Raw genomic sequence first — 25,867 nt, forward strand, 5'->3', positions numbered from 1 at the left:
AATGCCCTAATAGATAGGAGCAGAGCTCCCCCTGATGGCCTGGAGTGCGAAATGTGTTGCATGTTTTTGATACCTGGATTCAGTTGTCGTTCTTTGCCTCCAAATGTAACATCACTCCCCCTAGAGGAGAATGATATTACTGTAATGACCAGGACCCTGGGGCGCTGCATAAGGAACAAAAGTTTAGGTGAAATATTATTCTTCCCCCGGAGCACAATATTCATCCTCATTAATATGAACCTATCGCAATGCACAGTAGACGATACAGGTACAAAAAGGAGAAGAGTACAGAAGAGTTTACAATCGACAATGTTGTACTAGAAATGGTAGAAAAACATCAACAGAAAAGAAGCAGCGTTACCAATACCAGGTCAGATTAATTACCATTGCACTAGCAAGAAAGGGTAGAAAGAGTCAGAAGATTGGCACAGGATTCACAGACCGAAGCAGGTTATCGCTGATTGCAAACTTGTCAGAAGACTTGGATTTTCATTTTATGAAGGTATGGTGTTGATATCTAGAAAACAGGAGAGTCATAAGATAAGTCCCTCAGGAAGGTCCGTTACGATCATCTAAAGAGAAAAGAGGGTTATGAGTTGGGTGGAAATGAGTAAAGACAGGTATGGAGTGGCAAGGTAGAGAATAGCAATGTATCTGCTGGGCAGTGGAGTGGAGGAACTGGCAGTACAGAGAGATGGTAGACAAAATGATATTTAGAAGTCAAAATTGAAGATGCATTGGAGAGGTGCAATTCTGTTTCAGGGTTGACCACAAAAGATCTTAAGGTGGTGAAGGCTGGTATGTGTTGTGGAGGTGGTGAAGGCTGGTATGTGGTGTGGAGGTGGTGAAGGCTGGTATGTGTTGTGGAGGTGGTGAAGGCTGGTATGTGGTGTGGAGGTGGTGAAGGCTGGAATGTGTTGTGAAGGTGGTGAAGGCTGGAATGTGTTGTGGAGGTGGTGAAGGCTGGTATGTGGTGTGGAGGTGGTGAAGGCTGGAATGTTTTGTGGAGGTGGTGAAGGCTGGAATGTGGTGTGGAGGTGGTGAAGGCTGGTATGTGTTGTGGAGGTGGTGAAGGCTGGAATGTGTTGTGGAGGTGGTGAAGGCTGGAATGTGTTGTGGAGGTGGTGAAGGCTGGAATGTGTTGTGGAGGTGGTGAAGGCTGGAATGTGCTGTGGAGGTGGTGAAGGCTGGTATGTGGTGTGGAGGTGGTGAAGGCTGGAATGTGTTGTGGAGGTGGTGAAGGCTGGAATGTGTTGTGGAGGTGGTGAAGGCTGGAATGTGTTGTGGAGGTGGTGAAGGCTGGAATGTGCTGTGGAGGTGGTGAAGGCTGGTATGTGGTGTGGAGGTGGTGAAGGCTGGAATGTGTTGTGGAGGTGGTGAAGGCTGGAATGTGTTGTGGAGGTGGTGAAGGCTGGAATGTGTTGTGGAGGTGGTGAAGGCTGGAATGTGCTGTGGAGGTGGTGAAGGCTGGTATGTGGTGTGGAGGTGGTGAAGGCTGGAATGTTTTGTGGAGGTGGTGAAGGCTGGAATGTGTTGTGGAGGTGGTGAAGGCTGGAATGTGTTGTGGAGGTGGTGAAGGCTGGAATGTGTTGTGGAGGTGGTGAAGGCTGGAATGTGCTGTGGAGGTGGTGAAAGCTGGTATGTGGTGTGGAGGTGGTGAAGGCTGGAATGTGTTGTGGAGGTGGTGAAGGCTGGTATGTGTTGTGGAGGTGGTGAAGGCTGGAATGTGTTGTGGAGGTGGTGAAGGCTGGAATGTGTTGTGGAGGTGGTGAAGGCTGGAATGTGTTGTGGAGGTGGTGAAGGCTGGAATGTGTTGTGGAGGTGGTGAAGGCTGGAATGTGTTGTGGAGGTGGTGAAGGCTGGAATGTGTTGTGGAGGTGGTGAATGCTGGAATGTTTTGTGGAGGTGGTGAAGGCTGGAATGTTTTGTGAAGGTGGTGAAGGCTGATATGTGTTGTGAAGGTGGTGAAGGCTGATATGTGGTGTGGAGGTGGTGAAGGCTGGTATGTGTTGTGGAGGTGGTGAAGGCTGGAATGTTTTGTGGAGGTGGTGAAGGCTGGTATGTGTTGTGGAGGTGGTGAAGGCTGGTATGTGGTGTGGAGGTGGTGAAGGCTGGTATGTGGTGTGGAGGTGGTGAAGGCTGGTATGTGATGTGAAGGTGGTGAAGGCTGGAATGTTTTGTGGAGGTGGTGAAGGCTGGAATGTGTTGTGAAGGTGGTGAAGGCTGGTATGTGTTGTGAAGGTGGTGAAGGCTGGAATGTGTTGTGGAGGTGGTGAGGGCTGGAATGTTTTGTGGAGGTGGTGAAGGCTGGTATGTGTTGTGGAGGAGGTGAAGGCTGGAATGTGTTGTGAAGGTGGTGAAGGCTGGAATGTGTTGTGGAGGTGGTGAAGGCTGGTATGTGTTGTGAAGGTGGTGAAGGCTGGAATGTTTTGTGGAGGTGGTGAAGGCTGGTATGTGTTGTGGAGGTGGTGAAGGCTGGAATGTGTTGTGGAGGTGGTGAAGGCTGGTATGTGTTGTGGAGGTGGTGAAGGCTGGTATGTGTTGTGGAGGTGGTGAAGGCTGGAATGTGGTGTGGAGGTGGTGAAGGCTGGTATGTGTTGTGGAGGTGGTGAAGGCTGGAATGTTTTGTGGAGGTGGTGAAGGCTGGAATGTGTTGTGGAGGTGGTGAAGGCTGGAATGTTTTGTGGAGGTGGTGAAGGCTGGTATGTGTTGTGGAGGTAGTGAAGGCTGGAATGTTTTGTGGAGGTGGTGAAGGCTGGTATGTGTTGTGGAGGTGGTGAAGGCTGGAATGTGTTGTGAAGGTGGTGAAGGCTGGTATGTGGTGTGAAGGTGGTGAAGGCTGGTATGTGTTGTGGAGGTGGTGAAGGCTGGTATGTGTAGTGGACGTGTTGAAGGCTCGTATGTGATGTGAAGGTGGTGAAGGCTGATATGTGTTGTGAAGGTGGTGAGGGCTCGAATGTGTTGTGGAGGTGGTGAAGGCTGGTATGTGTTGTGAAGGTGGTAAAGGCTGGTATGTGTTGTGGAGGTGGTGAAGGCTGGAATGTGTTGTGGAGGTGGTGAAGGCTGGTATGTGTAGTGAAGGTGTTGAAGGCTCGTATGTGGTGTGAAGGTGGTGAAGGCTGATATGTGTTGTGAAAGTGGTGAGGGCTGGTATGTGTTGTGAAGGTGGTGAAGGCTCGAATGTGTTGTGGAGGTGGTGAGGGCTCGAATGTGTTGTGGAGGTGGTGAAGGCTGGTATGTGTTGTGAAAGTGGTGAGGGCTCGTATGTGTAGTGAGGGTGGTAAAGGCTGGTATGTATTGTGTAGGTAGTGAGGGCTCGTATGTGTAATGAAGGTGGTAAAGGCCGGTATGTGTTGTGAAGGTGGTGAAGGCTGATATGTGTTGTGAAGGTGGTGAAGGCTGATATGTGTTGTGAAGGTGGTGAAGGCTCGAATGTGTTGTGGAGGTGGTGAAGGCTGGTATGTGTTGTGAAGGTGGTGAAGGCTCGAATGTGTTGTGAAGGTGGTGAGGGCTGGTATGTGTTGTGAAGGTGGTGAGGGCTCGAATGTGTTGTGAAGGTGGTGAGGGCTCGAATGTGTTGTGGAGGTGGTGAAGGCTGGTATGTGTTGTGAAGGTGGTGAGGGCTGGTATGTGTTGTGAAGGTGGTGAAGGCTCGAATGTGTTGTGAAGGTGGTGAGGGCTGGTATGTGTTGTGAAGGTGGTGAAGGCTCGAATGTGTTGTGAAGGTGGTGAGGGCTCGAATGTGTTGTGGAGGTGGTGAAGGCTGGTATGTGTTGTGAAAGTGGTGAGGGCTCGTATGTGTAGTGAAGGTGGTAAAGGCTGGAATGTGTAGTGAAGGTGGTGAAGGCTGGAATGTGTTGTGGAAGAGGTGACGGCTGGTATATGTTGTGAAGGTGGTGAGGGCTGGTATGTGTTGTGAAGGTGGTGAAGACTGGTATGTGTTGTGAAGGTGGTGAGGGCTCGAATGTGTTGTGGAGGTGGTGAAGGCTGGAATGTGTTGAGGAGGTGGTGAGGGCTGGAATGTGTTGTGGAGGTGGTGAAGGCTGGTATGTGTTGTGAAGGTGGTGAAGACTGGTATGTGTTGTGAAGGTGGTGAGGGCTCGAATGTGTTGTGGAGGTGGTGAAGGCTGGAATGTGTTGTGGAGGTGGTGAGGGCTGGAATGTGTTGTGGAGGTGGTGAAGGCTGGTATGTGTTGTGAAGGTGGTGAGGGCTGGTATGTGTTGTGAAGGTGGTGAGGGCTGGTATGTGTTGTGAAGGTGGTGAAGGCTCAAATGTGTTGTGAAGGTGGTGAGGGCTGGTATGTGTTGTGAAGGTGGTGAAGGCTCGAATGTGTTGTGAAGGTGGTGAGGGCTCGAATGTGTTGTGGAGGTGGTGAAGGCTGGTATGTGTTGTGAAAGTGGTGAGGGCTCGTATGTGTAGTGAAGGTGGTAAAGGCTGGAATGTGTAGTGAAGGTGGTGAAGGCTGGAATGTGTTGTGGAAGAGGTGACGGCTGGTATATGTTGTGAAGGTGGTGAAGGCTCGAATGTGTTGTGAAGGTGGTGAGGGCTGGTATGTGTTGTGAAGGTGGTGAAGGCTCGAATGTGTTGTGAAGGTGGTGAGGGCTCGAATGTGTTGTGGAGGTGGTGAAGGCTGGTATGTGTTGTGAAAGTGGTGAGGGCTCGTATGTGTAGTGAAGGTGGTGAAGGCTGGAATGTGTTGTGGAAGAGGTGACGGCTGGTATATGTTGTGAAGGTGGTGAGGGCTGGTATGTGTTGTGAAGGTGGTGAAGACTGGTATGTGTTGTGAAGGTGGTGAAGGCTGATATATGTTGTGAAGATGGTGAAGTGTCATAGAATTTATTCTAATATTCTATGGAGATCGGTGACGTGGATCAGAGTGAAGACAAAAACACGGTATATCAAGACTCAATAGAATATATTGTAGGAAAACAGGCTTCAGTTAACAGGTGGAAAGCAAACAGAGGCTCTAAGAATCAAGCAGCAGACAAATGTAGACTCAGGAATATAAGTGTGTTGGTAGCACCCCAAGAATTGGATTTCCGTTTTGTGGAACTCACATTTCCCCAGCTTGATGTATAAGTGATTCTGCCGTAGATGATCCAAAACCATTCTCACGTGCCGCTGATGGTCCTCGATGTTGCTGGAAAAAATTGATGTCATCCAAATAAATCACAATGAAAATATCAAGTACATCTCTGAAAATGTAGTTTGCCAAGTATTGAAATGTAGCCGGTGCGTTACAAAGACCAAAAGTCATAACGAGATACTCAAAATGTCCATAATGTGACTGGAAGGCTGTTTTCCACTCGTTACCAGGGAGGATCCATGCTAAATTGCATGCTCCATGGAGATCTAACTTTGTGAAGATCTTAGCGTGTCGTACCTTCTAAAGTAGTTCGGGAATCAGTGGGAGTGGATAGGAGTTTGTTAAGCTCTCGATACACGGTTGGAGTAAAATCGTCTTTCTATTTGACAAAGAAGATTGGAGCACCTGTTGGGGAAGAAGTTGGTCGTATAAATCCCTTAGCTAGGTTCCTGTCAATATACTCCTTGAGGGCTTTCAATTCTGGCCTGCACAAAGGATAAATATTCCCAAACAGAATCACGGCACCAGGTAGTAGTTCCACGCGACAGTCGTATGGCCGATGTGGTGGCAATTTGTCCCCGTTTTTCTTGTCACATACATCTACAAAATCTTGATATTCTACTGGTAGTTTTAAATCAACTGTGCCGGCTGACCCGACTGAAGCTAGTTCTCCTGATGGTATCTGTTTACTTGGAAACTGTAATTCCATCGTCTCCCAGTAGGATTTTGTAGTTGTAGCCACGGTAATCCTAGAATTATGGGGAGGTGAGGGGAAGAAATCTACAAAAACGACTGTCTTTCTGAATGATCCGCCCTCATATGGACTTTCAACGGTGTTGTTTCAAGATCTACCGGCCCAGATACGAATTGGTACCCATCCACGATCTTCATTAACACCGGTAAAATTCTTTTCTGTGAATGTATACCGTTGGAGAAGGCGACCCTACAAACAAGTCCTCATCAGACTGATAAGTGTTTTCCCAAGAAATTCCATTTATTACTGTTATACTGTTTGACTGTCTGGGAGCTTATACTGCTTCCCATATATTTGCACAGTTATTTTATCAGTTTATATTCTACTGTTTTCTCCCTGTGAGGAGAATATTGATCCTGTTAATAAACCCCCCTCAACAGTTGCTCTGTCTGTTCCGTGGTGACATACTCTACCCTGCACTCTATTACACCCCCAAATGACTTTCCCTGAAGTAGGGAGTGAGGCACGCATGTGTAAACAGGTGCATGGGGTGACAGTGCCGGTGGGGAAGGTCCAGAGGGCGGGGGTGTCTGTAAATGCTATTGCTGAACCCCAAATGGGTGGAAGAACTTAGGAGAGAACTTCAGAAATGGCCAGATCAGAGCCGCCCCTCCCCCATGGCGTAGGCGGAGGACAGCATGACAATGGGATGAAGGGTGGGGTTAGGGTATTGAAGGGGGTGGCCTGGAAGGGATAGTACCTAGGGCAGAGTTGGCGGTGGGGTCTCTTCAGTTCCTGCTCTCTGGGTACAGGGACTGTGCAACTTACCATGTCTGCTGTTGATAGGATCCTGGAGAGCTTAAGGGCCGCAGCGGCATCGCATCCTCAAGGCTGTCTGGAGGAGCAGCGGCTCCATCTTCATCCCCGGACTAGGCCCCCCGAGCGGTTATCCCAGGATTCTGCTCCCCGGGCCCCCCGCAGGCGCAGGAGCCCCTCCAGGGATCCTCCAGTCTGGGCGCCAGTGCATTACGGGGCCAGCAGGCCCCGGCCTGGGAGGAATCCTACTGCCAGGCGGAGTCCGTCAGCGACTGCTTGGCCTTCGCCTCGCGGTAATGTGGGGGTGGAGCCAGCAGGCACCAGGCAGCGTTTAAGGCCTGATGTGTTAGGAGGCCGCGGCGGTGATGGTTCTGCCACGCGGCCTGCTTCAGCGCCGTCTACCACCAGGTGAGGATGTGCTGCTGATACAGAGGCGGGCAGCCCGGGGCTTCGGGAAGCCGGGCAGACTCCTTCTTCTGCGGCAGGGTGTTCTCCTGCTCCAAGGGATCTAGACAGAGTGGCTGATTCTTCCCTGGGGTGTGCTGATGATAGGGACCTGTGCGCTGCAGGGACATCTTTGCAGGCACAGCAGAATATTGGCATTCAGCATCCTGCCCCCATTTTCCCTACGCATGAGGCATTTCAAGTGGTGCAGTCTTCGGCTTCATTTCAAGGATCACGCAAGCAGTCTCCTATGGATGTGTCGGGTCACAATCTCCCTGTTCAGAGGCATCGGGATCCCTGTATTCCGGCTGGAGGGATCACAGCTCCCTCACAGCCTGGGGAGTATACGTCCTTGTCTTCTTTGTCTCCACAAATTTTCTCTTCACCTGCGGTTAGTGGTAATCGGGGGGAGTTAGGTGGTGTAAATTTGGCAGGTGTCGCGGGTGATATTGAAGGGGTATGGTTTCATGAGGTGTTAGCTAATGTACGGGATTTGTTGGCGAGGTTGGATTGTGGTATAAATGAACAGAGGCATTTGGAAGTGTGGGTAAGTCCACGAGAGGGGCCGGTTGGTTCAGGGAGGTGACAGTGTTGCCGGCGGAAACCGTCTCCATTTCGGTGCAGACTGATAAAGAAAAGGAATGCAGGATCCATTTAGACGATAGGGCTCATGATGAGGTCTATGTGTGTTTTGAAGGCCCTTTGGGGGCGCATCTTGAAAAGGAGGTAAGGGAGAAGATTTTGAAAGATGAGTACGTAGAAATATTTTCTTTGCTCCCTTTGGAGAAATTTGATTTGGATAAAGGGAAAAAAGAGGATATTAAAAAGAAGAGGAAGAAAAGCGTAGGTGGCGTTTGATTCCCCAGACTTTTATAAACTGGCTTCAGGCGTTTGTAATTTTGGCTAGTGTTATTGGGGAAAAAGCACCGGAAAATTGTTTTGGGCTATTTTGTTATATGGATGCTATTGGAGAGGCTCACAGGGTATACGGAGGACAAGCGTGGCTTAGGTACGATGAGCAATTTAGACCGAGGAAAGCCATTCGCCCGACTCTTAGATGGGATCAAAAGGACATCGGGCTATGGTTACGGGTTATGGCGCAGTATAAGTTCGGCCATTCCTTTCAAGGGGGTGCCGGAGGTTCTGGCCAAGCTAATCAGTCCAGTTCAGCGGGGTCATCAGGGCAATCGTGTCAGACAGGAGGGCACAAACTGCGGTTATGTTGGCATTTCAATGACGGCCAGTGCAAGTTCAGGGCCAACTGCAAATTTAAACATCTTTGCTCCTATTGCAGTGGCTCCTCTCATGGAGCCTCACAATGCTTCAAAAAAGCAAAGCCAAAATCGGGGGCTGGTAATACCCATGGGGGAGACTCCGTTAAAGCTGGAAAAGATGGTCACTTATCTAAGTAGATATCCTCTTAGAGAATCGGCGGAGTTGTTGTTTCAAGGTTTTATTGAAGGTTTTGTTATTCCGGCCCCTCCTTTTGTTGTTCCCCGTGTTTTTTTTAAATTTGCGGTCAGCAATGTTGTACGGGGAGATGGTGTCTGAGAAGCAGAGGAAAGAGGTGGCATTAAGCCGCATGGCTGGCCCCTTTGCTTCGTTGCCGTTTGAGGATTTAGTTGTTTCTCCACTTGGTGTAGTTTTTAAGAAGGATGTCGGAATTTTCGTTTGAGTCACCATCTGTCTTATCCTCAGGGGATGTCCGTCAATGACGGTATTGCCCCTGAGCTTTGCTCAGTGGTTTATGCGTCTTTCTACGAAGCCATTTTTTGGGTTCGTAAGTTTGGCAAAGGGGCCCTCTTGGCTAAGACGGATGTTGAGTCAGCGTTTCGTTTGTTGCCAGTTCATCCGAATAGTGTTAAACTTTTGGGTTGTTTTTGGAATGGGGCTTTTTTTGTGGATAGATGTTTGCCGATGGAGTGTTCTCTATTGTGCGCCCTGTTTGAGACCTTTAGTTCCTTTTTGGAATGGGTGGCTAGGGAGGTTTTGGGTTGCGACTCCGTGATTCACTATTTGGATGACTTTTTGCGCGTTGGCTGGGTCTGATCGTTGTCATAGGATTTTGAGAGCTGTTGAGTGGGTGTCCGATCGTTTTGGTGTTCCTTTGGCTCCCGGGAAAACCGAGGGCCCGACCATGTGTTTTTATGTTTCTTGGGCATTGTCATCGACACGGTATAGTGGGAGTTCAGATTTCCAGAGAAAAAGGTAGTCGGATTACGTGAAGAGGTGGCCCGGGCTCGTCGCTTGAAGAAATTGACATTGCATGATCTTCAGTCTTTGCTGGGAAAACTTAATTTCGCTTGTTGAGTCATGCCTATGGGTAGAGTTTTTTCAAGGAAGTTGGCTGGTGCCACGTCTGGAGTTCGTGCTCCTCATCATTTTATCCGGTTGTCAGCAGAGTTGAAGGAGGATTTGGCTGTCTGGAGTACCTTTTTGGAGACTTATAATGGTCATTCTTTGCTTATGGAGGATGTTGTTGACACTGATTTGTTGGAGTTGTTTACAGACACAGCGTATTTTAGAGGGCAGTGGTGTGCAGCAAAATGGCTGGTAGATTGGTTTTCGTCAGGATTGGTTCGAAATATTGCTCTATTGGAGAATTTTGCTATTTTAGTGGCAGTTCATTTGTGGAAACAGGAATTTTGTGACAGGTGTGTTCGTTTTAACTGTGACAATATGGGGGTGGTTTGCGCAGTGAATGGGCTTACCGCGTCATCGCCGCCTGTAGTGCGTGTACTGAGACAGTTGGTTTTGTCATGTTTGGCTCTAAACTCTCATGTGACAGCGTCTCATGTGCCGGGTGAATGTAATTCCATTGCTAACTCTCTTTCTCGCTTTCAGTTCGAGCGTTTTCGATCATTGGCTCGAGAAGCAGAGGTCATCAGCTTGGAATGCCCTGCGTAACTTTGGCTTGTGGCATCCAAGATGCTGAAGAGTTGATAAAGTCATCGTTGGCTCCTAAAACTTGGGGGGGCTTATCAGGCAATTTGATTGTCTTGGGAGGATGTGTTGGCAGAGGGCCACGGTGAGTCGGGTGCGGATGAGCAAGTGGGTGCATTATTGTCTTGGTTGAGTCGGGGGGCTTCTGAAGGTTGGTCTTGGACGAAGTTGTCACATATTTTGGCCGCCCTGGCTTTTGGTTTCAAGTTAAGGGGGCAGCAGGATTTGTCCAAGGTCTTTTTGGTGAGACAGGCGGTAAAAGGTTTCCTGTAGGAAGAATTGTCAAGTAGACTCGAGGCGGCCTGTGTCATTTACTTTGTTAGTGAAGTTGGGAGAGGTGTTAGGTTCTTTTTGTGCATCAAACTTTGAATGTTGCTTGTTCAGGTTGGCTTTTTCTTTAGATTTTTTCTGGGGAACTGAGAATTGGGGAACTGGTGTCACCTAGTAAAAAAGTGATGGGGGGAATATCAGCCCGGGATGTATTGTTGTCTGCAGGGTGATTTGAGTTTTGGTTGCGTCGGTCAAAGACTCCCAGGAAGGAGGAGGTAGAAGGATTGTGTTAGGCTCTGTGTCTGGTTCGGCGATGTGTCCGGTCAATTTTTTGGTGAGTTTTTGGGAGCTTAGGCCTAATCGAGAAGGCTCCTTATTATGTCACGTTGATGGTTCATTCTTATCTGGGTATCAGTTTACCGTGGTTTTTAAAAGGGCTCTAAATTTTTTGGGATTGGATGAATCTCGTTTTGCTCTTCACTCTTTCGAGATTGGGGTGGCAACGGATGCGGCTGTGGGAGGACTGGGGGCTGATGTTATCAGGCGTATTGGAAGATGGTGGTCTAATAGGTATCGCAGGTACGTTGGGCCATAAGGAGTTGTCGCCGAGTTTTACTTTCGTTATGTCAATCATTTTGTGCCATATCTAGCCTTGTTAGCCTGTTTTTTGAGTGCTTTGTGTTTGCATTTTTCAGGTCTCTTACCGCTATTGGTGTGGATTTTCGGCCATTCATATATCCATTGGGGAGCCCTGCGTACGGACGTGCGGAAGAAGGGTAGAAAGCTTGGTTTTGATCGGAAGATGGTGGTGGTCAGGTGGATAGGTTTTAGGGGGATGGCTTGGAATAGGGTGTTACGGGAAATTCATAACGCGGTTATCTTGGACAAGGCCCTGAATATATTAGTGCTGCATGTGGGAGGTAATGATTTGGGTGTGCGGACTTTTAGAGAAATGATTAGGGACGTTAAACAGGATTTGTTACGTTTGTGGCTTTTGTATCCCGGATTGTCCATTGTCTGGTCAGAAATTGTACCGCGTAAATGGTGGAGAAATATGCGGTCTTTAGAGAAAATTAACAAGGCTAGGATAAAAGTTAATAGGGCTGTGTCGCCTTTTGTGGCCAGAAATGGGGGAGTTGCTGTGAGGCATTTTGAGTTGGAAAAAGGGGACGGTGCCTTCTGGTTAACTGACGGGGTTCATTTAAATGCGGTGGGTAGTGATTTTGGGGCACTTTGTTTTGCAAGAAGGTGTGGAGAAGGCCATAGCTTTTCATTTTGGTGGTGGTCTCAGGCCTTTGAGGTGTTCAAAATCCTTTGTTGTGGTGGCTGGGTGGAGTCTTTGGAGTTGATGGAAATTGGGTGGGGAATCCATTGGCATATGGCTCCTCTGTCTTTGGAGTTCAACATGTTTTGGATCTGGTGAATTGTGGAGGGGAGTTCCGGCAGGGGTGGTCGGTTCCCCTAGAATTTTTACCGTGAACAGTAAACCCGCTGGGTTTTGGTGCTCTCGAGTCAGTGTGGTAACGGCTGGGAGTAATTTAGTTTGATGTTATGTTCACGTTATTCTGTGTTAATCACTAGATTCCTGGGAGCTTTAAGGACTCCTCCTAGTCTAATAAAGTTAATGTAGTGTATTTCAGTGTATTATTCTTATGTTAAATAAAGGCTGCTGTGGCCTATAATATTCAAAGAAATCGTTGTCCATGTTTTATTTGTGGTTAATTGCAAGTATCACGGGGTTTTAGGGGGTTGTGATGCTTATCCCTCCTTACCCCATTTCCTTGACAATACCGGGTCATGAGTGTGAAAGTGGAACTATCTGACATGAAGAGAAAAACGGAGGCTACCAGTAACCCTCCATAGGGCTGGGAAGGTCCAGAGCCCCGCTGTGACTCCAGAACATTTCACCGGCCGAGGCTTATCACCCCTGTGGATGTGTCCGCTGGATTGTGAGCTCCTACTGCGGCCTTGCTCACTGAACTTTCTGCTTCTTCTTCTGTGCCGCCGACCATCATCTCTGCCCCGCCATGCGCATGGATCAGCAGATGGCGTACCGAAGAACTCGGAAGATTTGTCGTCACCAGGAGACGGTGCATCGCTCATCTGCGGGACTGGATCGGAGACATCTTGCGCCACTGCCGAGGGATCTTCCAGCCACCTTCCTCCAGCGCACAGACTGATAAGTTAACCTGTCACATTCTATTGCTATCCTCCTATCACATCCTTTACCCCCCTGCTTGTACCATTACTGTTCTTATACATAAAGAACCTGTTAACCCTTGCTCTACCTCCTGTGTGTCACCGCATCCTACGCACCTAGTAGCATCCTACATGTGCACATACAAACTGTAAGCAGGAAGTAGGACGCAGGCGTACGCCGGGGAGGCGGTGAGTAAGCCGTCGTCCCTTCATGGAGGGTGAAGGGGGCATCATGTAGGGACGCTGGTAGCAGCACTACACCGTCATTTTATTTTTCATAAACTAATAGTACATGTCATATTTTGAGACACGACAGTTACTGTTCATGATGTTCTATGGAGAGAGGCTGCTGCCAGAGACAGACGCAGACAGTCTGCTTCAAATTCTGCAGAGACACCAGTTTCATTTGAAGCAACTCACTGAATCGTCTTGATTAAACCATTTTGCTGCATGGAGAGGGGAGAAAGTATTTCAGGGAGGGCAGAAAAAGAGTCTACACATGAGGAGGAAAGCACATGAACCGGAAATAGGTGCAGGATAGAAACTGTTAATAGATTAGCTACTGAGAATGTATCAGCCGAGCTTCTGTATTAGTGGGAGAGAACCTCACAGGACAAACCAACGTTTCATTCGGCTCAAACTGTAGATCGGGGTCTGGAGAGGAATAAAGGAGTGAAAATTGCAGAGTTTAACTTTTTTTTTTAATAAAAATAGTTTTTCAGGGGTTTTACAGGGTTTATTGTATTGACATGGCAGCATGATGATCAATGGTCAATATGATCGGGATTTGCCAAGCTTTGTCCATTTTCTTAATATCATTTTAGTGGAAAATTGTGTTGATTCGAATTTGCATGTTGTTGCTTTTTAAACTTTTTCTTTTACTTACATATTTTTTTCCCTCTCCTTTGGGGACCTGGACGAGTAGTCATCTAATCCCTTCTAATATGTACTGTGATAGAACTGTATATACAGAAAATCACAGTCACATATGAAGCCCTGCCATGGACTGGGTTTCACAGGAGCATCAAGATGGAAGGCAAGGAGGTGTTGTGCAGACCCCCATTCAAGTTCCTGTTGAAGCCAAGGCTCCCTGGTGTGAACAAACAAGGCAGGATACCTATTGTCCCCTCCAGGATGAGCTTCCTTTCATCAAAACATCTACAACACAGGGCCTGTATAAAAGACACCCGTCCCCACACTCAATCACACTCCACCCTCTCCACCATGGCCAAGACCAAAGAGCTGTCTAAGGACACCAGGGACAAAAATTGTAGCCCTGCACACGACTGGGATGGGTTACAGGACAATAGGCAAGCAGCTTGGTGAGACGGCAACAACTGTTGACACAATTATTAGAAAATGGAAGAAACACAAGATGACTGACAATTTTCCTCGGTCTGGGGCTCCATGCAGGATCTCACCTCGTGGGGTAAAGATAATTCTGAGAAAGGTCAGGACTCAGCCCAGAACTACACGGGAGGACCTAGTCAATGAGCTGAAGAGAGCTGGGACCACAGACTAAAACATTACTGTTAGTAACACACTACACCGTCATGGATTAAAATCCTGCTGGACAGGCAAGATCCCCCTGCTCACACCAGCACATGTCCAGGCCCATTTGAAGTTCACCAATGACCATCTGGATGATCCAGAAGAGGCATGGGAGAAGGTCATGTGGTCAGATGAGACCAAAATGGAACTATTTGGTATAAACTCCACTCACCGTGTTTGGAGGAAGAGGAAAGATGACTACAACCCCAAAAACACCATCCAAACCATGAAGCATGGTGGGGGAAACATTATAGTTTGGGGGTGCTTTTCTGCAAAGGGGACAGGATGACTGCACCCTATTGCAGGGAGGATAGATGGGGTCATGTATGTTTTATGTTTTTCAACAATTAAAAAAAATGTAGGGTTGTTTGAATATTTTCTTTATATTTCATTATTTAAAGGTTAAAAAATATTTAAAAATGATTTAAAACACTTTGATATTTTCCACTTTTAAACACTAGATGGAGCAGCTGCTGAAATTTGCCATGAAAACCTCATGTACTACTTGGCTCACATTACGAAAATGGGGGTCTGCTCCATGTTTGGTGTGTCCTCACCTTCCACTCTGAGTGTTTGCAAAAGGATAAAAGAGGATGAAGTTTAGGCTCCCAGAGCAGAGACATTTTGTTGGCAACTGTAATGCGATAACGAGATGTGGACAGTGTTGTCAGGGACGGCTGGCAGCGCTGATTCTGTTAGATGGTGCTGGGCTTCTCACTGGTCTTCACAGAGATCTGAGGTTGCACCACAGTATCACATATGATGGAATAGATGCACGGTTAAGCAGACCATATCACACATGATGGGATTAGATATATGGCTCTGCTGACAATTACTGTAATCTGAGCGGAGCAGTTATATTATTGTGGTTGCCCTGCTCAGATCACCATAGTTACTGGTGAGTGCGCCTCTTGTTCAGGTACCAGGGCTGCAGCGGTCAATACAAGTCACTGAATGAAATCACCACTGCAGCACTGTGCTCACCTCTCATTGATGTGATCTAAAAGGGAGCAGCCTAACTGACATGACAGCTCCGCTCAGATCACCATAGTTACTGGTGAGTGCGCCTCATGTTCAGGTACCAGGGCTGCAGCGGTCAATACACGTCACTGAATGAAATCACCACTGCAGCACTGTGCTCATATCTCATTGATGTGATCTAAAGATAGCAGCCTCAGTGACATGACAGCTCCACTCAGATCACCATAGTTACTGGTGAGTGCACCTCATGTTCAGGCACCAGGGCTGCGGCGGTCAATACACATCACTGAATGAAATCACCACTGCAGCACTGTGCTCATCATTCATTAATGTGATCTAAGGGGAGCAGCCTCACTGACATGACAACTCCACTCAGATCTCCATAGTTACTGGTGAGTGCGCCTCATGTTCAGGCACCAGGGCTGCAGCGGTCAATACATGTCACTGAATGAAATCACCACTGCAGCACTGTGCTCACCTCTCATTGATGTGATCTAAGGGGAGCAGCCTCACTGACATGACAACTCCACTCAGATCACCATAGTTACTGGTGAGTGCTCCTCATGTTCAGGCACCAGGGCTGCGGCGGTCAATACACGTCACTGAATGAAATCACCACTGCAGCACTGTGCTCACCTCTCATTGATGTGATCTAAGGGGAGCAGCCTCACTGACATGACAACTCCACTCAGATCACCATAGTTACTGGTGAGTGCACCTCATGTTCAGGCACCAGGGCTGCGGCGGTCAATACATGTCACTGAATGAAATCACCACTGCAGCACTGTGCTCACCTCTCATTGATGTGATCTAAGGGGAGCAGCCTCACTGACATGACAACTCCACTCAGATCACCATAGTTACTGGTGAGTGCTCCTCATGTTCAGGCACCAGGGCTGCAGCGGTCAATACATGTCACTGAATGAAATCACCACTGCAGCACTGTGCTCACCTCTCATTGATGTGATCTAAGGGGAGCAGCCTCACTGACATGACAACTCCACTCAGATCACCATAGTTACTGGTGAGTGCTCCTCATGTTCAGGCACCAGGGCTGCAGCGGTCAATACACGTCACTGAATGAAATCACCACTGCAGCACTGTGCTCACCTCTCATTGATGTGATATAAGGGGAGCAGCCTCACTGACATGACAACTCCACTCAGATCACCATAGTTACTGGTGAGTGCACCTCATGTTCAGGCACCAGGGCTGCGGCGGTCAATACACGTCACTGAATGAAATCACCACTGTGCTCATCATTCATTAATGTGATCTAAGGGGAGCAGCCGAACTGAGATGACAGCTCCACTCAGATCACTTTAATTATCAGGGTAAAGTGAAACTGTAGCCAGTACATAATAAAATGGCGTTGGGCCACACACTTTTTTATACTCACATATATTTGATCTCATCTAGGGCTATAAACATATACAGTCATAACCAAAATTGTTGGTCCCCTTGAAATTGTTCCAGAAAATGAAGAATTTCTCCCAGAAAATTATTACAATCCCCATGTTTTCTTATACTCAAGTTTATTTCATGTGTGTACATTGGAACAACACCAAAAAAACAGAAAAGAAAGGTAAATTGGACATAATTTTACACAAAACCCCCAAAATGAGCCAGACAAATTCGTTGGCACCCTCAGCTTAATATTTAGTCTCGCCCTTTGGATTAAATCACTGCAATCAGTTGCTTCCTATAACCATCCACGATCTTCTTACTCCTCTCAGCTGCTCCCGGACTGTTATATATGAAGATGCCTTCACCCAACAGTGATTGTAAGATCTCTCCACAAGTGATCAATGGGATTTATATCCGGACTCATTGCTGTCAGTTCTGAACTCTCCAGCTCTTTTCTTCCTTCCATTTTTGGGGCTTCTTGAAGTATGTTTGGGGTCATTGTCCTACTGGAAGACCCATGACCTAGGACACAAACCTAGCTTTCTGACACTGGGCACTACATTGCCACCCAAAATCCTTTGGTAATCTTCAGATTTCATGATTCCTTGCACTGTTGTGAATTCTGTTATCGAACTCCCTCCTGTGGTCATGAATGGTACTTCGGTGAGTTCTGTCCATGGACTCCCTCTGGTGGCTGTGAGTGGAGCTGCTGGTTCTGAGGTTCCTTCCACAGGTGACCTAGGTTATTCTTAGGCTGGCATCTCTATTTAACTCCACTCAGATCGTTACTCCATGCCACCTGTCAATGTTCCTGTACTGGTTCAGTTCGCTCTTGGATCTTTCTGGTGACCTGTCTCTTCCTGCAAGAAGCTAAGTCCCCGATTGTTATTTTCTGTTCATTGTTTCCTTGTCCAGCTTGCTTTCATGATTTTGTCTTGCTAGCTGGAAGCTCTGGGATGCAGAGTGGCACCTCCGCACCGTGAGTCGGTGCGGGGGTCTTTTTGCACACTCTGCGTGGTCTTTTGTAGTTTTTTGTGCTGACCGCAAAGATACCTTTCCTATCCTCTGTCTATTTAGTTAGTCGGGCCTCCCTTTGCTAAAACCTGTTTCATTTGTTTGTGACTTTCATCTTAACTCACAGTTAATATTTGTGGGGGGCTGCCTTTTCCTTTGGGGAAATTTCTCTGAGGCAAGGTAGGCTTTATTTTCTTTCTCTAGGGATAGCTAGTTCTTAGGCTGTGACGAGGCGTCTAGGCCATGTCAGGTACGCTCCACGGCTATTTCTAGTGTGTGTGATAGGATTAGGGATTGCGGTCAGCAGAGCTCCCACTTCCCAGAGCTTGTCCTGTATCGGTTTAGCCATCAGGTCATTTCGGGTGCTCCTAACCACCAGGTCATAACAGTACAGCTGGCCCAAAAGTGTTAATGCATCTCAATAGAGGGATAAGAGAAGTTCTGAGACCATTTTTTTTCTCTGCAGTGTGTTTTGTCTTTCTTTTCCCCTTAATCTCTGGGTGGTTCAGGACACAGGTGTAGATATGGACATTCAAGGTCTGTCCTCTTGTGTGGATCATCTCACTGCAAGGGTACAAAGCATTCAAGATTTTGTAGTTCGGAATCCGATGTTAGAACCTAGAATTCCAATTCCTGATTTGTTTTCTGGGGATAGATCTAGGTTTCTGAATTTCAAAAATAATTGTAAACTGTTTCTTGCTTTGAAACCCTGCTCCTCTGGTGATCCCGTTCAACAAGTGAAAATTATTATTTCTTTCTTGCGTGGCGACCCTCAAGACTGGGCATTTTCCCTTCCGCCAGGAGATCCTGCATTGCGTGAGGTTGATGCTTCTGAGATTGGAGCAGGGGCTGTTTTGTCTCAAAGAAGTTCGGATGGCTCGGTGATGAAACCATGTGCTTTCTTTTCTAGAAAGTTCTCGCCTGCTGAGCGCAATTATGATGTTGGCAATCGAGAGTTGTTGGCTATGAAGTGGGCATTCGAGGAGTGGCGACATTGGCTTGAAGGAGCCAAGCATCGCGTGGTGGTCTTGACGGATCACAAGAATTTGACTTATCTCAGGTCTGCCAAACGGTTGAATCCTAGACAGGCTCGATGGTCGCTGTTTTTCTCCCGTTTCGATTTTGTGGTTTCATACCTTCCGGGCTCTAAGAATGTGAAGGCTGATGCCCTTTCCAGGAGTTTTGTGCCTGACTCTCTGGATGTTCCTGAGCCGGCTGGTATTCTCAAAGAGGGGGTAATTTTGTCTGCCATCTCCCCTGATTTGCGGCGGGTGCTGCAGAAGTTTCAGGCTGATAGACCTGACCGTTGTCCAGCGGAGAAACTGTTTGTCCCTGATAGATGGACTAGTAGAGTTATCTCTGAGGTAAATTGTTCGGTGTTAGCTGGTCATCCTGGAATCTTTGGTACCAGAGATTTGGTGGCTAGATCCTTTTGGTGGCCTTCCTTGTCACGGGATGTGCGTTCGTTTGTGCAGTCCTGTGGGATTTGTGCTCGGGCTAAGCCCTGCTGTTCTCGTGCCAGTGGGTTGCTTTTTCCCTTGCCGGTCCCGAAGACGCCCTGGACGCATATTTCCATGGATTTTATTTCAGATCTCCCTGTCTCTCAAAGGATGTCGGTCATCTGGGTGGTTTGTGATCGCTTCTCTAAGATGGTCCATTTGGTACCCTTGTCTAAGTTGCCTTCCTCCTCCGATTTGGTGCCATTGTTTTTCCAGCATGTGGTTCGTTTGCATGGCATTCCGGAGAACATCGTCTCGGACAGAGGTTCCCAGTTTGTTTCAAGGTTTTGGCGGTCCTTTTGTGCTAAGATGGGCATTGATTTGTCTTTTTCTTCGGCCTTCCATCCTCAGACAAATGGCCAAACCGAACGAACCAATCAGACTTTGGAAACATATCTGAGATGTTTTGTTTCTGCTGATCAGGATGATTGGGTGTCCTTCTTGCCTTTGGCTGAGTTCGCCCTTAATAATCGGGCCAGCTCGGCTACTTTGGTTTCGCCTTTTTTCTGTAATTCTGGTTTCCATCCTCGTTTTTCTTCAGGGCAGGTTGAGCCTTCGGACTGTCCTGGTGTAGATTCTGTGGTGGACTGGTTGCAGCAAATTTGGACTCACGTAGTGGACAATTTGACATTGTCCCAGGAGAAGGCTCAACGTTTTGCTAACCGCCGTCGCTGTGTTGGTCCCTGACTTCGTGCTGGGGATTTGGTTTGGTTGTCGTCTCGTTATGTTTCTATGAAGGTTTCCTCTCCTAAATTTAAGCCTCGTTTCATTGGCCCTTATAAGATTTCTGAAGTTCTCAATCCTGTGTCATTTCGATTGGCCCTTCCAGCTTCTTTTGCCATCCATAATGTGTTCCATAGGTCGTTGTTGCGGAGATATGTGGTGCCTATGGTTCCCTCCGTTGACCCTCCTGCCCCGGTGTTGGTCGAGGGGGAGTTGGAGTATGTGGTGGAGAAGATTTTGGATTCTCGTATTTCGAGACGGAAACTCCAGTACCTGGTTAAGTGGAAGGGTTATGGTCAGGAAGATAATTCCTGGGTTGTTGCCTCTGATGTTCATGCTGCCGATCTGGTTCGTGCCTTTCATTTGGCTCGTCCTGATCGTCTTGGGGGTTCTGGTGAGGGTTCGTTGACCCCTCCTCAAGGGGGGGGTACTGTTGTGAATTCTGTTATTGAACTCCCTCCTGTGGTCATGAATGGTACTTCGGCGAGTTCTGTCCATGGACTCCCTCTGGTGGCTGTGAGTGAAGCTGCTGCTTCTGAGGTTCCTTACACAGGTGACGTGGTTTATCCTTTGGCTAGCTTCTCTATTTAACTCCACTCAGATCGTTACTCCATGCCACCTGTCAATGTTCCTGTACTGGTTCAGTTCGCTCTTGGATCTTTCTGGTGACCTGTCTCTTCCTGCAAGAAGCTAAGTCCCCGATTGTTATTTTCTGTTCATTGTTTCCTTGTCCAGCTTGCTTTCATGATTTTGTCTTGCTAGCTGGAAGCTCTGGGATGCAGAGTGGCACCTCCGCACCGTGAGTCGGTGCGGGGGTCTTTTTGCACACTCTGCGTGGTCTTTTGTAGTTTTTTGTGCTGACCGCAAAGATACCTTTCCTATCCTCTGTCTATTTAGTTAGTCGGGCCTCCCTTTGCTAAAACCTGTTTCATTTCTGTGTTTGTGACTTTCATCTTAACTCACAGTTAATATTTGTGGGGGGCTGCCTTTTCCTTTGGGGAAATTTCTCTGAGGCAAGGTAGGCTTTATTTTCTTTCTCTAGGGCTAGCTAGTTCTTAGGCTGTGACGAGGCGTCTAGGCCATGTCAGGTATGCTCCACGGCTATTTCTAGTGTGTATGATAGGATTAGGGTTTGCGGTCAGCAGAGTTCCCACTTCCCAGAGCTTGTCCTGTAGCGGTTTAACCATCAGGTCATTTCGGGTGCTCCTAACCACCAGGTCATAACATTGCACACAGTCAAGGCACCCAGTGCCAAAGGCAGCAAAAAAAAAACATAAAACATTTCTGAACCTCCTCCATATTTGACTGTAGGCAATGTATTCTTTTCTTTGTAAGCCTCATTCTGTTTTTGGTAAACAGTAGAATGATGTGCTTTACCAAAAAACTCTATCTTGGTCTCATATGTCCACTAGATGCTTTCCCAGAATGATTTTGGCTTACTACGTACATTATGGCAAACTGTAGTCTAGCTTTTTATGTCTCTGTATCAGCAGTGGGGTCCTCCAGGGTCTCCTGCCATAGTGTTTCATTTCCTTGGCACGTGGACGGATAGATCGCACTGACACTGATACACCCTGAGCCTGAAGGACAGCTAAGATTTCGTTGGACCTGGAGTGGGGCTGCTTATCCATCATCCGGACTATCCTGCGTTACAACCTTCAATCAATTTTTCTCTGCTGTCCACGTCCAGGGAGATTAGCTACAGTGCCGTGGGTTGTAAACGTCTGGATTATGTTATGCACCATAGACAAAGGAACATCCAGATTTCTGGAGATGGACTTCTAACCTTGAAATTGTTGATATTCTTCAACAATTTTGGTTCTCAAGTCCTCAGACAGTTTTCTTCTCCTCTTACTGTACTCCATACTTAGTGTGGCTCACACAGACACATAATGCAAAGATTGAGTCAACTTCTCCCCTCTTTATCTGGTTTTAGGTGTGATTTTCATATTGCCCACACCTGTTACTTGCCACTAGAGTTGAGCGACCTTGACCTTTTTAGAGTCGATCCGGGTTTCGCGAAACCCGACTATCTCAAAAGTCGGGTTGAGTGAAATCGGCCGATTATGACGTAAAGTCGGGATCGACCGAAACACGAAACCCAATGCAAGTCAATGGGGCAGCATAGTCGGCAGTGAGTGGGGGCCAGTAAAACACCTAGAGTGCCCATTTTAATGTCAAAACCATCCATTCTTCTTAATGAAGCTTGTCAAGCGTAATTTACCTTATAATAATTGGAAGGCATTTGAAATTGGGGGTCATTTGGCTAAAGTTGTGGTGGGTAGGGCTGGTTCAAGTAATTAGTGGGCCCAGGAAATCTGGACCATGTCACGGCAGTGGAGCAGGGAGAGGTAAGTATTTCAACTTTGCAAGTGCTGTGAACCTGAGCAAGCAGGGGGGGCCCACTCGTTGGCATTGGCACTGGCACAGGGCCCCTCAAAGTACAGCGGTGTGTTTGCACGGCGGGGGCGCCTCCCACCGGCAGCAACACTTTTGCGTACTATGAGAGGCCCTGTGCCAGTGACGTCGCCAACTAGTATTCCTCCCCCCACCTGATGAAGGAACCTGCACTTTCATCTGCACCTTCCTCTTTGTCCCCGTGTAAGGTGGTATGGTATGCGGGAAGAGCAACCTGACTTTCAGCAGGGTCACAATGTTGTTGTGTAGCGTGCACGGGGAATGTTGCGTTATGGGTCAATGTACCAGCAGACTCATCTATCACTGGCTGGGCAATGGGCAGGATGAGGAGGAAACACAGATATAGGCCCAAAGAATAAAGTTGGCTAAATGCAGTTCAAAATTGGTAACACAGGAATAACCAGGGGGCATTGCAGTGGAGGACAACTGGAATGAGAGGCAGACACCGATAGTAGGCCCCAACCCAACTAGTAGGCCAAATGCAGTCTAACATTAACAACTACTTAACGAGCGCCTGAAAACGGAATTTCAGGACAGGAAACCAGGAGAACAGCAAGGAGCGGCAGACACTGTTAGTAGTCCCCAAACCAACTAGTACGCCAAATGCAGTTGTTCCATTTAACCACAATTTAACGAGAGCCTGAAGATAGAAGCTCAGGAAAGGCAACCTGGAGAACACCTTGGAGTGGAACACACCATCTCTCTCCACCCCATACCCATGTTGTAGGCCTAATGCAGTGTAGTTTTCTACAACTACTAAACGAGAGTCGGAAGACCGAAGCAATGGCAAGGAAACCTGGGGAACACCTTGGAGTGTAACACACCATCTCTCTCCACCCGATACCCAATTTGTAGGCCTAATGCAGTGTAGTTTTCTACAACTACTAAACGAGAGTCGGAAGACCGAAGCAATGGCAAGGAAACCTGGGGAACACCTTGGAGTGTAACACACCATCTCTCTCCACCCGATACCCATTTTGTAGGCCTAATGCACTGTAGTTTTCTACAACTACTAAACGAGAGTCGGAAGACCAAAGCAATGGCAAGGCAACCTGGGGAACACCTTGGAGTGTAACACACCATCTCTCTCCACCCCATACCCAATTTGAAGGCCTAATGCAGCCTACTTTCCGACAACTACTAAACGAGAGCATGAAGATCGAAGCTCAGGAAAGGCAACCTGGGGAACACCTTGGAGTGTAACACACCATCTCTCTACACCACGGAAGGGCTGATTCTTAGTAAGGAAGGCTGTCGGAAAGAAGCAGGGCGTGTCCGAGGGTGATTATATTCTTATTAGGTATATACTCACCCTCGGACGCGCCCTGCTTCTTTATTTGTAATGAATGTTTATTTGCAATGTGGTTTTGACTTACTCTATTTTTTTGGTAAATAATGATTTTATTATTTTCATTGTTTTGCATCTTCTTGGCAATAATATAAAGAAGACGCGACAGGACAACACTCGGTGGATGCCATATCTGTGTTTTAAATTGAAAAAAACTTTCAGTTAACTACTTGCAGGAGAAAGTTATTGTAGCTGGTGGCCATTTTTAGTACTGTACCAGATTTTTGTTGTATGTGTTTGTTTTTAATGTTAAAATGTCTGCATTTGATATCTCTCCAGTATTTTCTTTTTTATAAGCAAAAGACTTATTTTTATATTTTCTGATGTTGGTTCAAGGGGAACCCGGGCAGCAGTAGACAGGTCAGTGGAGGCCTAGTGGAAGGAGGGACCGCAGACAGGCTTCGAAGCCCTAACATAATAAATTGGGCTGGCTGTAGGCAATTTAAAATTGGTTCCAGGGGAACACGGGCGGCAGTAGACAGGTCAGTGGAGGCCTAGTGGAAGGAGGGACCGCAGACAGGATTCGAAGCCCTAACATAATAAATTGGGCTGGCTGTAGGCAATTTAAAATTGGTTCCAGGGGAACACGGGCGGCAGTAGACAGGTCAGTGGAGGCCTAGTGGAAGGAGGGACCGCAGACAGGCTTCGAAGCCCTAACATAATAAATTGGGCTGGCTGTAGGCAATTTAAAATTGGTTCCAGGGGAACCCGGGCAGCAGTAGACAGGTCAGTGGAGGCCTAGTGGAAGGAGGGACCGCAGACAGGCTTCGAAGCCCTAACATAATAAATTGGGCTGGCTGTAGGCAATTTAAAATTGGTTCCAGGGGAACCCGGGCAGCAGTAGACAGGTCAGTGGAGGCCTAGTGGAAGGAGGGACCTCAGACAGGCTTCGAAGGGCTAACATAAGAAAAATGTCAATACAATGGTATTGACAGTGCCAGGCATTGAAGGATGTCAGCGCATAGACTAAACATTGGTGGAGCTGTGAGAGAAAATTTTGCAAGTGGTAGAGCACTGTTTGACCTGGGGGGGGACTGTCTTGTGGCCGGCGGTACAGGCCCAGGGCCCCTCATATTACAACGGTGTGTCTGACGTTGGGTGCGCACCACCACCGCCAGACACTTTATTGTACTATGAGGGACCTAGTGGCAGTGCCGTCGACCAAAAGCGGGCACACCCACCTCTTCAGACAAACAGTACTCTCACGGGTGCTGGCGCCAAGTGTCGATACCACAGCCCCGTGTGGGGACTTTGGCCATTTAGGGAGGTGTTAACATGTCGGATGCTGGACAATCAGGTGCTGCAAATTACGAGATTGGAAAAGTCGTTCAGAATAGTCCACAGGCAAGACCTTTACATAGGAAAGCTAGGTGTCAGCCGGGCAAGGTGGGGCAAAAGATTTCGAAATCCAGTTGTGGTTCATTTTAATGAAGGTTAGATCATCTACATTTTGGGTAGCCAGACGAGTCCTTTTTTCGGTTAGTATTGAACCTGCAGCACTGAATACTCTTTCTGATAGGACACTAGCTGCCGGGCAAGCAAGCTCCTGCAATGCATATTCTGCCAATTCTGGCCAGGTGTCTAATTTTGATGCCCAGTAATCAAATGGGAATGACGGTTGAGGGAGAACGTCGATAAGGGATGAAAAATAGTTTGTAACCATACTGGACAAATGTTGTCTCCTGTCACTTTGAATTGATGCTGCAGTACCTGTCCTGTCTGCGGTCATAGCAAAATCACTCCACAACCTGGTCAGAAAACCCCTCTGGCCAACGCCACTTCTGATTTCTGCCCCTCTAACTCCTCTGGTCTGCTGGCCCCTGCAGCTCGTGTGAGAACGATCACGGGCGCTGTGTGCAGGGAATGCCAGAAGCAAACGGTCAACAAGAGTTGATTGTTTGGTTGCTAATATTAGTTCCAAGTTCTCATGTGGCATTATATTTTGCAATTTGCCTTTATAGCGAGGATCAAGGAGGCAGGCCAACCAGTAATCGTCATCGTTCATCATTTTTGTTATGCGTGTGTCCCTTTTGAGGATACGTAAGGCATAATCCGCCATGTGGGCCAAAGTTCCAGTTCTCAAATCTGTGGTTGTGCTTGGTTGAGGGGCAGTTTCAGGCAAATCCACGTCACTTGTGTCCCTCCAAAAACCAGAACCCGGCCTTGCCGCGCCAACAATTTCCACTGGCCCCGGAAAAGCTTCCTCATTAAAAATATAATCATCCCCATCATCCTCCTCGTCCTCCTCCTCCTCTTCACCCGCTACCTCGTCCTGTACACTGCCCTGGCCAGACAATGGCTGACTGTCAGCAAGGCTTTCCTCTTCCTCAGCTGCAGATGCCTGATCCTTTATGTGCGTCAAACTTTGCATCAGCAGACGCATTAGGGGGATGCTCATGCTTATTATGGCGTTGTCTGCACTAACCAGCCGTGTGCATTCCTCAAAACACTGAAGGACTTGACACATGTCTTG

The sequence above is a fragment of the Ranitomeya imitator genome, chromosome 4 (assembly GCF_032444005.1).
Source record: "Ranitomeya imitator isolate aRanImi1 chromosome 4, aRanImi1.pri, whole genome shotgun sequence".
NCBI classification, from domain to species: domain Eukaryota; kingdom Metazoa; phylum Chordata; class Amphibia; order Anura; family Dendrobatidae; genus Ranitomeya; species Ranitomeya imitator.